The sequence below is a fragment of the Callithrix jacchus genome, chromosome 8, assembly GCF_049354715.1.
Source record: "Callithrix jacchus isolate 240 chromosome 8, calJac240_pri, whole genome shotgun sequence".
NCBI classification, from domain to species: Eukaryota; Metazoa; Chordata; class Mammalia; order Primates; family Cebidae; genus Callithrix; species Callithrix jacchus.
Window position 1 is genome coordinate 124,662,337 of NC_133509.1, and position 12,534 is coordinate 124,674,870.

Consider the following 12,534-nt stretch of genomic DNA (forward strand, 5'->3'; position numbering starts at 1 on the left):
ACCTGAACTTGACATGCTTAGGAGCTTCTCACCAGTGACAGTGAGTAAAATATTTTTTTCCTGGAAAGGACTAATTCCAAAAAACCGTAATTCTTAGGAGCTATATATTTTTTCATTCAAAATAAGAATTGAATCCCAAGAGAAAATGTACACCCTTCTAATTTAGATCACAAGGGCGTGACTTGTCAACTCAGAGTGGCCTGTAGCCTTGGTTCCATCTCTTGTCAGCTCTTAGGCACATAACTCACCATCACCCAGCTTCGGGTTCCACAACTGTAAAGCTATCCTAAGCACAGCACCTACCTTTCAGCACCACAAGGAAGATGATGGAATATTAAATGAGGCACACTTCCAGCACGTGGTAAGCACAAACTGTTACTCATAATAATTGATTTATAATAACATGAATTTTAAATATCAGTAAATCGGCACTGATATTTTAGTTGCTAAAATGCTGCTGACCGGGATTTTGTGAGCAGTAGTTCAGTGGCGTCAGCGTGCTCATTTTTTCATTGTGAAATCTGTCTAACTCCTTGCTTCCTCCTTTCCCTGGCGGACTCCACAGCTCGGGTCCCAGCATGCCTTATGCCCGAGGAGGCGTGAGCGTACATCAAAATCAAGCCTGCTTCCTATTGGTAAATAGTTACACCACACCAGGCAAGGGCCTGCCTACCCCACTGTGACAGATGTATTTTTCCAAACCCATCAACTCAGAGATCGGTTTATTGGCCCAACCACACCTGCTGCCCTTGATTACATCTTGGGGTGGCAGTTGAGGGCCTGGCCAAGTAGAGAACTTGTCTTTGGAGGATGAATTAGTGTTCTCTCCCCCAACTCTCACTTTCTTTCTACACGTGGATTTCTGTAGTCTCATTTTATCTTTGCCTCTTTTGCTCTCTTTTTTTACACAATTGTTTTATTTATTTATTTGCCCCTGCCCCGCCCTACTTTTTTTGCAGTGGGGTCTCTCTGTGTTGCCCAGGCTCATATGGGACACCTGGGCTCAACCGATCCTCCCATCTCAGCCTCCCAAGTAGCTACAGGCCTGAGCTACCACACCAGGCTCCATAATTGTTCTTTTTTACATATTAAACAAGTAGCCTATGCTTAATTTAGAACACGCAGAAAAATGAAAAGATGGGGGAGAAGCCAAACATGTAACCCCTCCACCTTGGTGTGCGCCCTTTCAGAACACTGCACATGCGCACAGTTATTGTTTTCTCAGAAATTAAATCATATGAGCTAGACCAGTGGTTCTTAATTAGGCTGATGTTTTCCCCTACAGAAGACATTCAGCAGACATTTTAGGTTGTCAAAGCTGGGGCAGGTGGTGATACTGGCATCTAGTGGTAGAGGCCAGAGATACTGCTAAACATCCCAAAATGCACTGGCCCTCAACAACAAATTACCTAACCCCGGATGTCAAAAGGGCCAAGGCTAGAAAACTCTAGTCTAGACCAGGGTTAAGCAAACTGTAGCCCTCCTGGTTGGCTGCCTGTTTTCATAAATAAAGTTTTATTAGAACACAGTGATGTTCATTCATGTCTACGTCACCTATGGCTGCTTTGACTTACAAGGCCAATGGGCAGTTGTAACAGAAACTGTCGTCACGAGGCCTAAAATAAATATGAGGCATATATGAAATTTTAAGTTTTTCTAGTAGCCACATTGTTTTAAGTACAAAAAAAGCGGGGGAAATTAATGTTAATAATATGCCCCAAATATTATCATTTCAACCTTGCAATCAATATAAAATTATTAATGAAATATTTTTATATCCTTTTATTTCCATACTAAGTCTTCCCTTACAGCACTTCTCATTCAGACTAGTCACATTTTAAGTGCTCATGTGGATGGTGGTGGCTATCGTATTAGACAATGCAGGTCTACGCTGCATTTTTCACTAAACTGCTCTTTTTAAAATTTTAATTTTATTATTTATTTATTTTTGAGATGAAGTTTTACTCTTATCGCCCAGGCTGGAGTACAGTGGCGCAATCTAGGCTCACTGCAACCTCCACCTTCCAGGTTCAAGCAATTCTCCTGCTTCAGCCTCCTTAGTAGCTGGGATTATAGGTGCATACCACCATGCCTGGCTAATTTTTTTGTAGTTTTAGTAGAGATGGGGTTTCACCATGTTGACCAGACTCGTCTCAAACTCCCAACCTCAGGCAATCCACCTGAGGAGCACTCGGCCTCCGAAAGTGCTGGAATTATAGGCATGAGTCACCAGGCCCAGCCAATCCAGCACCTTTTAAGGTCAAGCCAGCTACCATAGCCCTGAACGCAGCCAACAGCACCCTGGTTGGCATAGAGGCATTTACAGACAAAAGGACGGACCCCTGCCCTAAAGAACTGAGCCCTTGGCTCTGTTAGCCTGGCTGGCTGGAAAATTATTATGCTACTTGAATCCTCATAAAAATGTATTCCTAAAATCCTAACACTGACAGTTTTAGAATTAATAAACGCATATTAAAATTACAAGCTATTCTACCCCAAACCTGAAAGAAACCATTCTAGGAACATGAAAAACAAAAAAGAGCGAGGCATGTTTCCTAAGGTAAGTCACTTCCTATTTGAATCATTTATTTTTATAACAAGCCTTTCTGGACTGATTAGGGAAACTGCCAGTTACACTTACCAGCCATTCCTCAGGTCGGGGAGAAGCATGGCGGCGGCGTTTCCCTCCTGCTTTACATGTGGGTGCCGAGTGACTGTGCTGGGGATTCTTGTGCTCATACCCAAATTCTCCCTCTTTCTGTCAGTCTCTGGAAGGACTCGATGCTGAACCAGTGGCAAAGGGAAGAAAATCAACGCGATCCTTGACGCCTCCGTGGGCTGTTGAACTTCCTTGAGCCTTAGAAAATGGTCAGGAACGAAAGTACGGTATTTTCTTGATCTTTCTTTGCTGTTGTCGTTTTTGGTTTGTTTTTGAGACGGAGTGGAGTGCAATGGCACAATCTCGGCTCACTGCAACTCTGACTCCCTGGTTCAAGTGATTCTCCTGCCTCGGCCTCCCAAGAAGCTGGGATTACAGACATGCGCCACCACGCCCAGCTAATTTTTGTGTTTTTAGTAGCGACAGGGTTTCACCACGTTGGCCAGGAGGTCTCGATCTCCTGACTTTGTGATTCACCTGCCTCAGTCTCCCGAAGTGCTGTGATTACAGGTGTGAGCCACCACGCCTGGCCTGGTATTTTCTTCTTTATGCATTTTTAAACTCCAGGTCTCCCAACGCCCGGCTCAAATCCTGCCTCTGCTATAAAGACAGTCCTAATGACCCCAGCTGAGAATGGTTTTCCTTCCTCTCAACTCCAACTGCAGCTTCCTGGTCTTACCTTCCTGATCTTCCTCTTCACTGCCTCATCATGTCGGTTAACTTCCCAAGTGGGCTGCAGCAGCTACTGATTTTAAAGGTTTGTTCTAATCTCCCTTCTTCTGGGATTTGCAGTGACTGGTTCAGGGTGAGCCTGTAACCCCAGCGGGACTGTTCAGCATTTCCTCTTCATAGTTAAGTATGCCTTGAGAGAGAGAAGCTCCTGTTTTCTCCTGGGTCGGGAGCTAGAAGGAAATCGTGAGCCTGGAACTTCTCAAAGCCATCTTCCCTGGACCCCTGAAGGCAGCCAGCCTTGGGAGATGGAGAATCCTAATGACTACTTGGAATCCCCTAGATCCAGGTATGCCTGAAACTCTTACCCTGAACTTTCAAATACATTGCCTTTTCTGCTTAAGTGAATTTCAGTCTTTCTTTTTCGTTTTTTCTTTTTCTTTCTTTCCTTCTTCTTTCTTTCTCTTTCTTCCTTTCCTTCTTCTTCTTCTTCTTTCTCTTTCTTTCCTTCTTTCTCTCTTTCTTTTTTTTTTAAATTTTTTATTGGATTATAGGTTTTGGGGTACATGAGCAGAGCATGCAAGACAGTTGCGTAGGTACACACATGGCAGTGTGCTTTGCTTTTCTTCTCCCCCTCACCCACATTTGGCATTTCTCCCCAGGCTATCCCTCCCCACCTCCCCCTCCCACTGGCCCTCCCCTTTCCCCCCAATAGACCCCAGTGTTTAGTACTCCCCTTTCTGTGTCCATGTGTTCTCATTTTTCATCACCCACCTATGAGTGAGAATATGCGGTGTTTCATTTTCTGTTCTTGTGTCAGTTTGCTGAGGATGATGTTTTCCAGATTCATCCATGTCCCTACAAACTACACAAACTCATCATTTCTGATTGCTGCATAATATTCCATGGTGTATATGTGCCACATTTTTCCAATCCAGTCTATTATCAATGGGCATTTGGGTTGATTCCAGGTCTTTGCTATTGTAAACAGTGCTGCAATGAACATTCGTGTACATGTGTCCTTATAGTAGAACGATTTATAGTCTTTTGGATATATACCCAGTAATGGGATTGCTGGGTCAAATGGCATTTCTATTTCTAAGGCCTTGAGGAATCGCCACACTGTCTTCCACAATGGTTGAACTAATTTACACTCCCACCAACAGTGTAAAAGTGTTCCTTTTTCTCCACATCCTCTCCAGCATCTGTTGTCTCCAGATTTTTTAATGATCGCCATTCTAACTGGCGTGAGATGGTATCTCAATGTGGTTTTGATTTGCATCTCTCTGATGACCAGTGACGATGAGCATTTTTTCATATGATTGTTGGCCTCATATATGTCTTCTTTCGTAAAGTATCTGTTCATATCCTTTGCCCACTTTTGAATGGGCTTGTTTGTTTTTTTCCTGTAAATCTGTTTGAGTTCTTTGTAAATTCTGGATATCAGCCCTTTGTCAGATGGGTAGACTGCGAAAATTTTTTCCCATTCTGTTGGTTGCCGATCCACTCTAGTGACTGTTTCTTTTGCCGTGCAGAAGCTGTGGAGTTTCATTAGGTCCCATTTGTCTATTTTGGCTTTTGTTGCCAATGCTTTTGGAGTTTTGTTCATGAAGTCCTTGCCTACTCCTATGTCCTGGATGGTTTTGCCTAGATTTCCTTCTAGGGTTTTTATGGTGCCAGGTCTTATGTTTAAGTCTTTAATCCATCTGGAGTTAATTTTAGTGTAAGGTGTCAGGAAGGGGTCCAGTTTCCAAATCAAAACAGCATGGTACTGGTACCTTCTTTCTCTCTTTCTTTCCTTCTTCTTCTTTCTTTCCTTTCTTCTTTCTTTCTCTCTCTTTCTTCCTTTTCTTCTTCTTCTTTCTTCTTTCTTTCTTTCTTTCAACAGGGTCTTGGTGTCTCTAAAAGGAGACAGGCTGGAGTTTGCAATGCCATCATCATAGCTCACTGCAGCCTCAAACTCCTGGGCTCAAGCAGCCCTCCTGCCTCAGCCTCTTGAGTAGCTGGGACCATAGGTGCACATCACCATACCTGGCTAATTCTTGTAGAGACAGGGTTTTACTATGTTGCTTAGGCTGGTCTCAAACTCCTGGGCTTAAGTTTTATCCTCCTGCCTCAGCCTCCCAAAGTGCTGGGATTACAGACATGAACCACTGTGCCCAATTTCAGTTGCTTTTATTGTTTTTCTTTCCTTTCCCTTCCTTCCTCCTTCCCTTCTTTCCTTCCTTCCTTCCTTCCTTTTTTGGGAAGAGGGTCTTGCTATGTCGGTCAGACTGGTCTTGAACCCCTGAACTCAAAGCCATCCTCCTGCCTTGGCCTCCCAGAGTGCTGGGATTACAGGTGTGTGCCACTGCATCTGGACTCAGTTGGTTTTCATTATTCATGTATTCATGGCCTAAGTGACGAATGAGCTCACTCAGAACTCCTTAGGGAAAAAGATGAGTATGATGTGGGTGCTTTAGGGTATAAAACCTCCCAGATCTCTCCATCCTGCTGCTCTGCTCTTATCATCGTGTGGTTGAAGCTGAGTGCCTCAGATTTGGGTTCCAACTGACGGAAAGGGGAAAGAGCACATGGAGGAGTATGCAGCCGGAGCCTGCAGCTGTGGCTCGGGAGCTGGCACACCCACTTGCCCAAACATGCATGTGGTAAGTAGCAGTGACATGGCCCCCCCTAACTGCATGGGAGGCTGAGACATGGCTGTGTCTGGGCAGCTGTGTGTCCAGCCACAAATCTATTTCTGAAAGAAAGATGTGGATGCACAACCAGCAGTGTAAATCATACCAGGTGTTAGTGATTGAAACAATAGTAATAGCACATTCAGTTTCAATCGCAAAATCTGGAGTGGGGTGAAGAAAATGTGGCTTCACGGGTGTGATGTGCTGGTGAGCAGAGCCCCTCAGGGTCGTCTGTGGAGGGCTGGGACTATGGCAACTTAGCAAACCTGGAACTACATTTTCTAGAGTTCCTTCCCTGCAGGGTTCCACGTTGGGGCTGACTGGGGGAGAAATATGCATGAGACATGGAAGGCGGAAGTGAAGCAGCAGCCCTCACACTCTGCAGGTTGGTGTGGGATCCTGTGTGTTGCCACTGACCTGCTGATTCACCTGGTGGCTTGAGGCAGCCAGGCCTGCAGTTCCTCAGCAGCTGCCCCATCTCCCTCTTCAGCATCTTCAAATCGGCCCAGGTACAACTGCTGCTCAATGACAAGGGATGCCATCTCCTGCTTTGGGTTATCCCATCACTGAGGGAGGCTGCAAGAGGCAGACATGGCTGGTAGGTGGTGGCCTTTCTTCACGTAAGGGTCTCTCATCCTCGGTCTTATTGCTCTTTCAAGCCAGATGACTCTGTGGTCGGAGGCTGCCTGTGCACTGCAGTGTTTAGCAGCATCCCGGGCCTCTTCTCACTAGATAGCAGTGGTCGCTCTCACCCAAGCTGTCCCAACCCAAACTGTCTCCAGATATCATTTCCAAATGTCTTCTGGGGGACAAAATCGCCCTAGTTTGAGAACCACTGCCTTTACCTCTGGCTTTTTTCCCTCAACTACCGGCTTTGTGACCTAGGCTAACCTCAAGCCCATCTCCAGAGGCAGAGGTCTACCAGCTCTGCTGAGACCTCTCCATCAGCTGTACAGGCACAGGAAAGCCAGCCCTTAGACTCAGTCCCTTATTCCATGCTACTCACAGCAGTTCTGCTCAAAGATGAATCATGACTTTCATGGGCTGAGCCACTTTGCCTTCATGGACCTTCTCCTACTGTTAAAACATTTTAAAAAAAATTATAGCTTAGGTCAGGTGTGGTGGCTCATACCTGTAATCCCAGCACTTTGGGAGGCCGAGGTGGGTAGATCGCCTGAGGTCAGGAGTTCAAGCCCAGCCTAGCCAACATGGTGAAACCCCATCTCTACTAAAAGTACAAAAATTTACAGGGCCTAATGGTTGTGGTGCGTGCCTGTAATCCCAGTTCCTTGGGAGGCTGAGGCAGGAGAATTGCTTGATCCCGGGAGGCTACTGGACTCCAGCCTGGGCAACAGAGCAAGATTCCTTCCCCTTCCCCCCAAAAACTTATATTTTATAACTATGTTGGTATAAAAACAAATACCATCTAAGCTGGATTTATTATTATATATTCACTATCATACTCATTTTCCTCCAATCTTAAATTAAAATTAAAATTGGGCCCTACAAGTGTCGGGGGCTGTAGGCATTGTGTGTCTGATGGAGGAGTTGGTCTTGGGTCTGCTCCTTTCGCTGAAACGCTAATGACACATGTATTCACTTCACATGATTATCGTCTGTAATCAGAACAAAAACTCATGCAACAATGATTTGTTTCTTTCAAGGCCACCCTGAATCTGGGGAAGTCACTCAGAACCCTTGCTATAGTCAATGGCAACAGAGCAAAAGTGAGCGAAGACCCTTGGAGAGCTGGCGATGAGCTTACCAGCTGGGTCAATAGGAACGATTGTATCGGGAATTCAAGGGAAAAGATGAGTGTGAAATAAAACTCCCTTTTAAAGACACATCAAAGAAAACAAGTATGTCTCAAAATGAAATGGCAGACATGTGTTTTCGATGTATTTCTCATTAGATTCTTAATAATAGGATGTAAATCATCAAGTGGAGTCAGACGGACCAATCCCGGGGCCCTGGTTCCCAGCAATGATGGCTGTTTCTGATTAGCTTGGAGCCTACTCGCTCAGGAACAATGAATGCTTCTTGGGGTCTGTGAGGGACAGGAAATTAAGCCATCAGGCTTCTTGCCTATTATTTCCACACTCTCTTCAAGTTGGAAATCCATCAACTTTGAAAGAAAGACGTATAAACTGGGCAAAGTGGGAGGAAGTTGGGTATGCAGTTTTATTCCACACCCCCTTCAGGAGTGTGTCCGCAGCGCTGGATATTCACTCCAGAATTAGAACATCTGTCTTACACCAGATGTTTTATAGATGGGTACCATAGTGGGTGTTAGAAAGTTTGTATCAAGACACCAAAGTTTTCCTTTAGCAAGAACTCCACTTTTTTATATATAAAAATATCAGGAAACCATTTTGCAGTTGAACATCCAAACCAAAGGCAGTGGAGTTTAATATAAATGTTATGAAAATTGCATAAAACATTATATCAAAACCTTTGGCAGTGTCGAAAAGCAAGATTTCTGAATCCAATGAGTAGCCGAAGAAGAAAATTCAATTCCATTTTTTCACTTTGTCTGCCAATTTTTATAGCACTTTATTTAAAATGGAATCTCTAAAGAATCAATTCAAATTAGCTTTACAGTTTTCCCCAAAGAATCCGCTTTAAAATAAATTGAATTGGAGCACGTGACATAATAAGTGAGCATAAAATTCATGTTAACTAGTCTGAAGGAAAAACTTCTCATAATAAGGAAACAAATAATCTCACATGACTGAGCTAAAAATAGTCTTTGGATTGTCAGTTTTAAAACTGAACAAAAATAAGGGGAGTTGTTGGGATAATGACATGGCACATTTCCCCCTAATGAAATGGCCTTGAATTTTGTAATAAATTACAAAAAGAGAATTCTTTGGGCAAAAGGAGATACCAGACATGAGTTACTTTCATAAATATAGTGACAGTAATGAAATATCTCCCATGTGGGACTGGGCAGCTTCGACTCTTCTACCCAGAGGCCCCACCATCGAAGCTGGGGCAGAGCTGGGATTAGAGTGGGGCTGAGCCATAGCTGGCTGCTTCTCCTGTTCAGAAAAGAGCTTTTGCTTCTGCATTGGTTTTATATTGATCAGGTAGAGCTATCATAAGCATTTACTTATTTTTTTAAAGGTTTATTTATACAGTGCATTTAGACTCTTAAGCTCCTTGAGGACAATGACAATATCTTTTTGTTTTTTTGGAGAGGCAGGATGACTCTGTCATCCAGGTTGAAGTGTAGTGGCATGATCACAGTTTAGTGCAACCTCAAACTCCTGGGTTCAAGTGATCCTCCTGCCTCAGCCTGCGGAGTAGCTAGGACTACAGGTATATGCCACCATGCCTGGCTAATTTTTTATTTTCTTAAATTTTTTTCAGAGGAAGGGTCTCGTTTGTTGCCCAAGCTGGTCTTGAACTCCTGGGCTCAAGTGATTCCCTCGCCTCAGCCTCCCAAAGTGTTGGCATTACAGGTATGAACCATGGCACCTGGCCTGACAATATCTTATTTGACTTTGTAACTACCCAATACCTACCACAGTGCCCAACACACAGTAGGAATTCCATTATTGTCTGGGAGAGAAACACAAGACTGAATTAAGCCAATGAATCAATTTATTGTTTAAATCAGATTAAACTGAGCTTTTAGATTATACCTTTAAAACATCTGTTAAATTGGGAAATGCATGGTTTAATTAAGAAGGGGATGGTTGGGCTGTGGTGACTTTTCTCCCTTCTGTTGAAGTCAGGTGACAAATAACTTGGCTTATCTTTGAAGAAGTCTTGATGGGGATTTCTTAACGCCCTGCCTGACGGTAACCATACAGGCAAGGTTTATCTTAAGGGGACTCAATATCTTGAAATGTAATTATGTTGTAAAGTATGGGCCACCCCTTCTTTTCACAATCCGTTTGGGCTTCCTTGCATTGCCACGATGCTCAGTCAATATAACTTAGTAAAGACTGTGTTTTATTTCCTGCCAACTTCACCCATCTTTCCGTTCTTCCACCTATCCATTCATTAGTCCATCCATCTAGCTGATTATTTGTCCATCAAGTAGTTAGAGACACAGTGATGAATAATGGCTAACGTTTACTCAGTGCTTATTACATGCCAAGGACTGCAAGAAATACTCCACAATAATTAACTCATTTCATAATCCTAAAAGTTCTAAGAAGGAAGTACAACTAGAATCCACATTTTATATACAAGGCAAATTGAGGCACAGCAAGGTGAAATACCTTGCCCACATTTCACCACTAGGAAGCAGGGCAGTCGAGATTTGAACCCAGAGAGTCTGGATCCAGAACCACCAGTCTACTCTATTAATTACTCAGATATGGTCATAGAACATAGACTTTGCATTCTAGTGGGAGAAATAGAATTTAAACAACTAATGATGTAATTTTAACCATAACAATCACTTTGAAGGAAACGTGCAGGGTAATAAGAGTCTGTGAAAGATGGCTAAATAGGGAAGCCTACCTACGTCCCTACTTGGTTATCTGAGCTGTCCTGTCCCCATTACAATCTCTGTCCAGCTACCTCTCCGTTATGGGCTGAATTAGGTTTCCCCCAAATCCGTATGTTGAAGTCCTAATCCCCAGAACCTCAGAATGCGGTTGCATTTGGAGATAAGGCCTTTAAAGAGACAATTAATGTGAAATGAGTCAGCTAAGGTGAGCCCTAATCCAATGAGTAGTGTCTTTTTTTTTTTTGTACTTTAGGTTCTGGGGTACATGTGCAGATCATGGAGGATTGTTGCATAGGTACATGACATGGCAATGTGGTTTGCTGCCTCCATCTCCCCGTCACCTATATCTGGCATTTCTCCCCATGTTATCCCTCCTCAACCTCCCCACCCCCTGATGTCCCTCTCCTATCCCCCCACAACAGACACCAGTGTGTGATGCTCCCCTCCCTGTATCCATGTGTTCTCATTGTTCAACACCTGCCTATGAATGAGAACATGCGGTGTTTGATTTTCTGTTCTCGTGTCAGTTTGCTGAGAATGATGGTTTCCAGATTCATCCATGTCCCTACAAAGGACAAAAACTCATCTTTTTTTTTATGGCTGCAAAGTATTCCATGGTTTATATGTGCCACATTTTCCTTGTCCAGTCTATCATCGATGGGCATTTGGGTTGGTTCCAGGTCTTTGCTATTGTAAACAGTGCCACAGTGAACATTCGTGTGCATGTGTCTTTATAAGAAGAGGACATGTGGACTCAATTAAGAGACCCTAGGGATGGGTGCACAGAGAGGAAAGGCCACGTGAGGGCGCCACAAGAAGTCAGCCATCTGATGGTCAACGAAAGAGGCCTCAGGAGACACCAGCCCTGCCTGCTCCATGATCTTAGTCTTCTAGGCTGTTCTAGGATCTTTCTCTTCTAGGTGAGAAAATAAGTCTCTGTGTCTAAGCCACTCAGCCTTCCCAAGGGGACTGACACACTCTCTTTCACAGAGCTGGTCACAGTTGTAATCTGCTTTATTATCTTATTGTCATCTTGATAAGAATGCAAGCTCTGTGAGGAGAGGAACTGGGTCTTGTTTTGTTCAGTCAGCTGTCCCCAGAGCCTGGCACGGTGCCTGGCATGTAGTGGGTGCTCAGTGAATAATTGCTTTCTGCTTTGGTCTGTCTCACTGAATGAATGAATGGACAAATTAAAATGTGTGAATGGGTGGGGTGCAGTGGCTCACACTGTAATCCCAGCAGGTTGGGAGGTGACAGTGGGCCGATTGCTTGAGACCAGTAGTTTGAGGTCAGCCTGGCCAACATGGTGAAACCCCATTTTTACTAAAATAAAATACAAAAATTAGCTGGGCATGCTGGCATGTGCCTGTAGTCCCAGCTACTCAGAAGGCTGAGGCACGAGAATCACTTGAACCGGGGAGGCGGAGGTTGCCAAGAGCCAAGATTCTGTCACTGCACTCCAGCCTGGGTGACAGAGCGAGACTCTTGTCTCAAAAAAAAAAAAAAAAAAAGCCACATGAGTGAATAGTCACTGAATGAATGAATGGACAAGTAAAAACATATGAGCGAACTGATGAACACACACACACACACACACACACACACACACACGAGAGAACCGGTAATTACCGATATTAGGGGGTCTGAACTTCGGGAAAGTCACTTTAGACCTGGCTTGCATCTTGAAGCAAGGGCACCTTGTATTGACTAATATGGGTATTAGTATGCATTTATGTAATTTCACCAGATACAGCCAATTCCTGGAATTTCAAGTCTTTAGCCCCTCAGAGAAATACTCTTTAATGAAATTTAATCTCATGGATTTTATTTTTAAACAGGCAAATCTCTCTCTCTAGGGTTAAAAAAGATCATTCTAACAAATATAAGTCCAACATCCTTGCAACTGGAAGAAAATACAAAAGTGAGAGAAACGTCCTTATTTGTATCTAGCTGGGTCGATTTATGGCACACTTGACTTTGGCTTGGAAAATGTCCTTGCTGGTTTCCATGGGGGCAATGACACAGTGAGAACACTGCGGAATCGCCAGGCGGGAGGGAGGGCG

The 12,534-nt window shown here is 43.9% G+C and overlaps 1 long non-coding RNA gene across 1 annotated transcript; it reads left to right on the forward strand.

The window, feature by feature from the left end:
• The first annotated feature begins 2,615 nt into the window (after positions 1-2,615).
• Positions 2,616-11,685, forward strand: LOC118145094 (uncharacterized). The gene is made up of 5 exons (XR_013521465.1): positions 2,616-3,416; positions 3,512-3,677; positions 6,308-6,391; positions 6,497-6,604; positions 7,671-11,685. It is a non-coding gene; the product is annotated as an uncharacterized LOC118145094 (long non-coding RNA).
• The last annotated feature ends 849 nt before the right edge of the window (positions 11,686-12,534 follow it).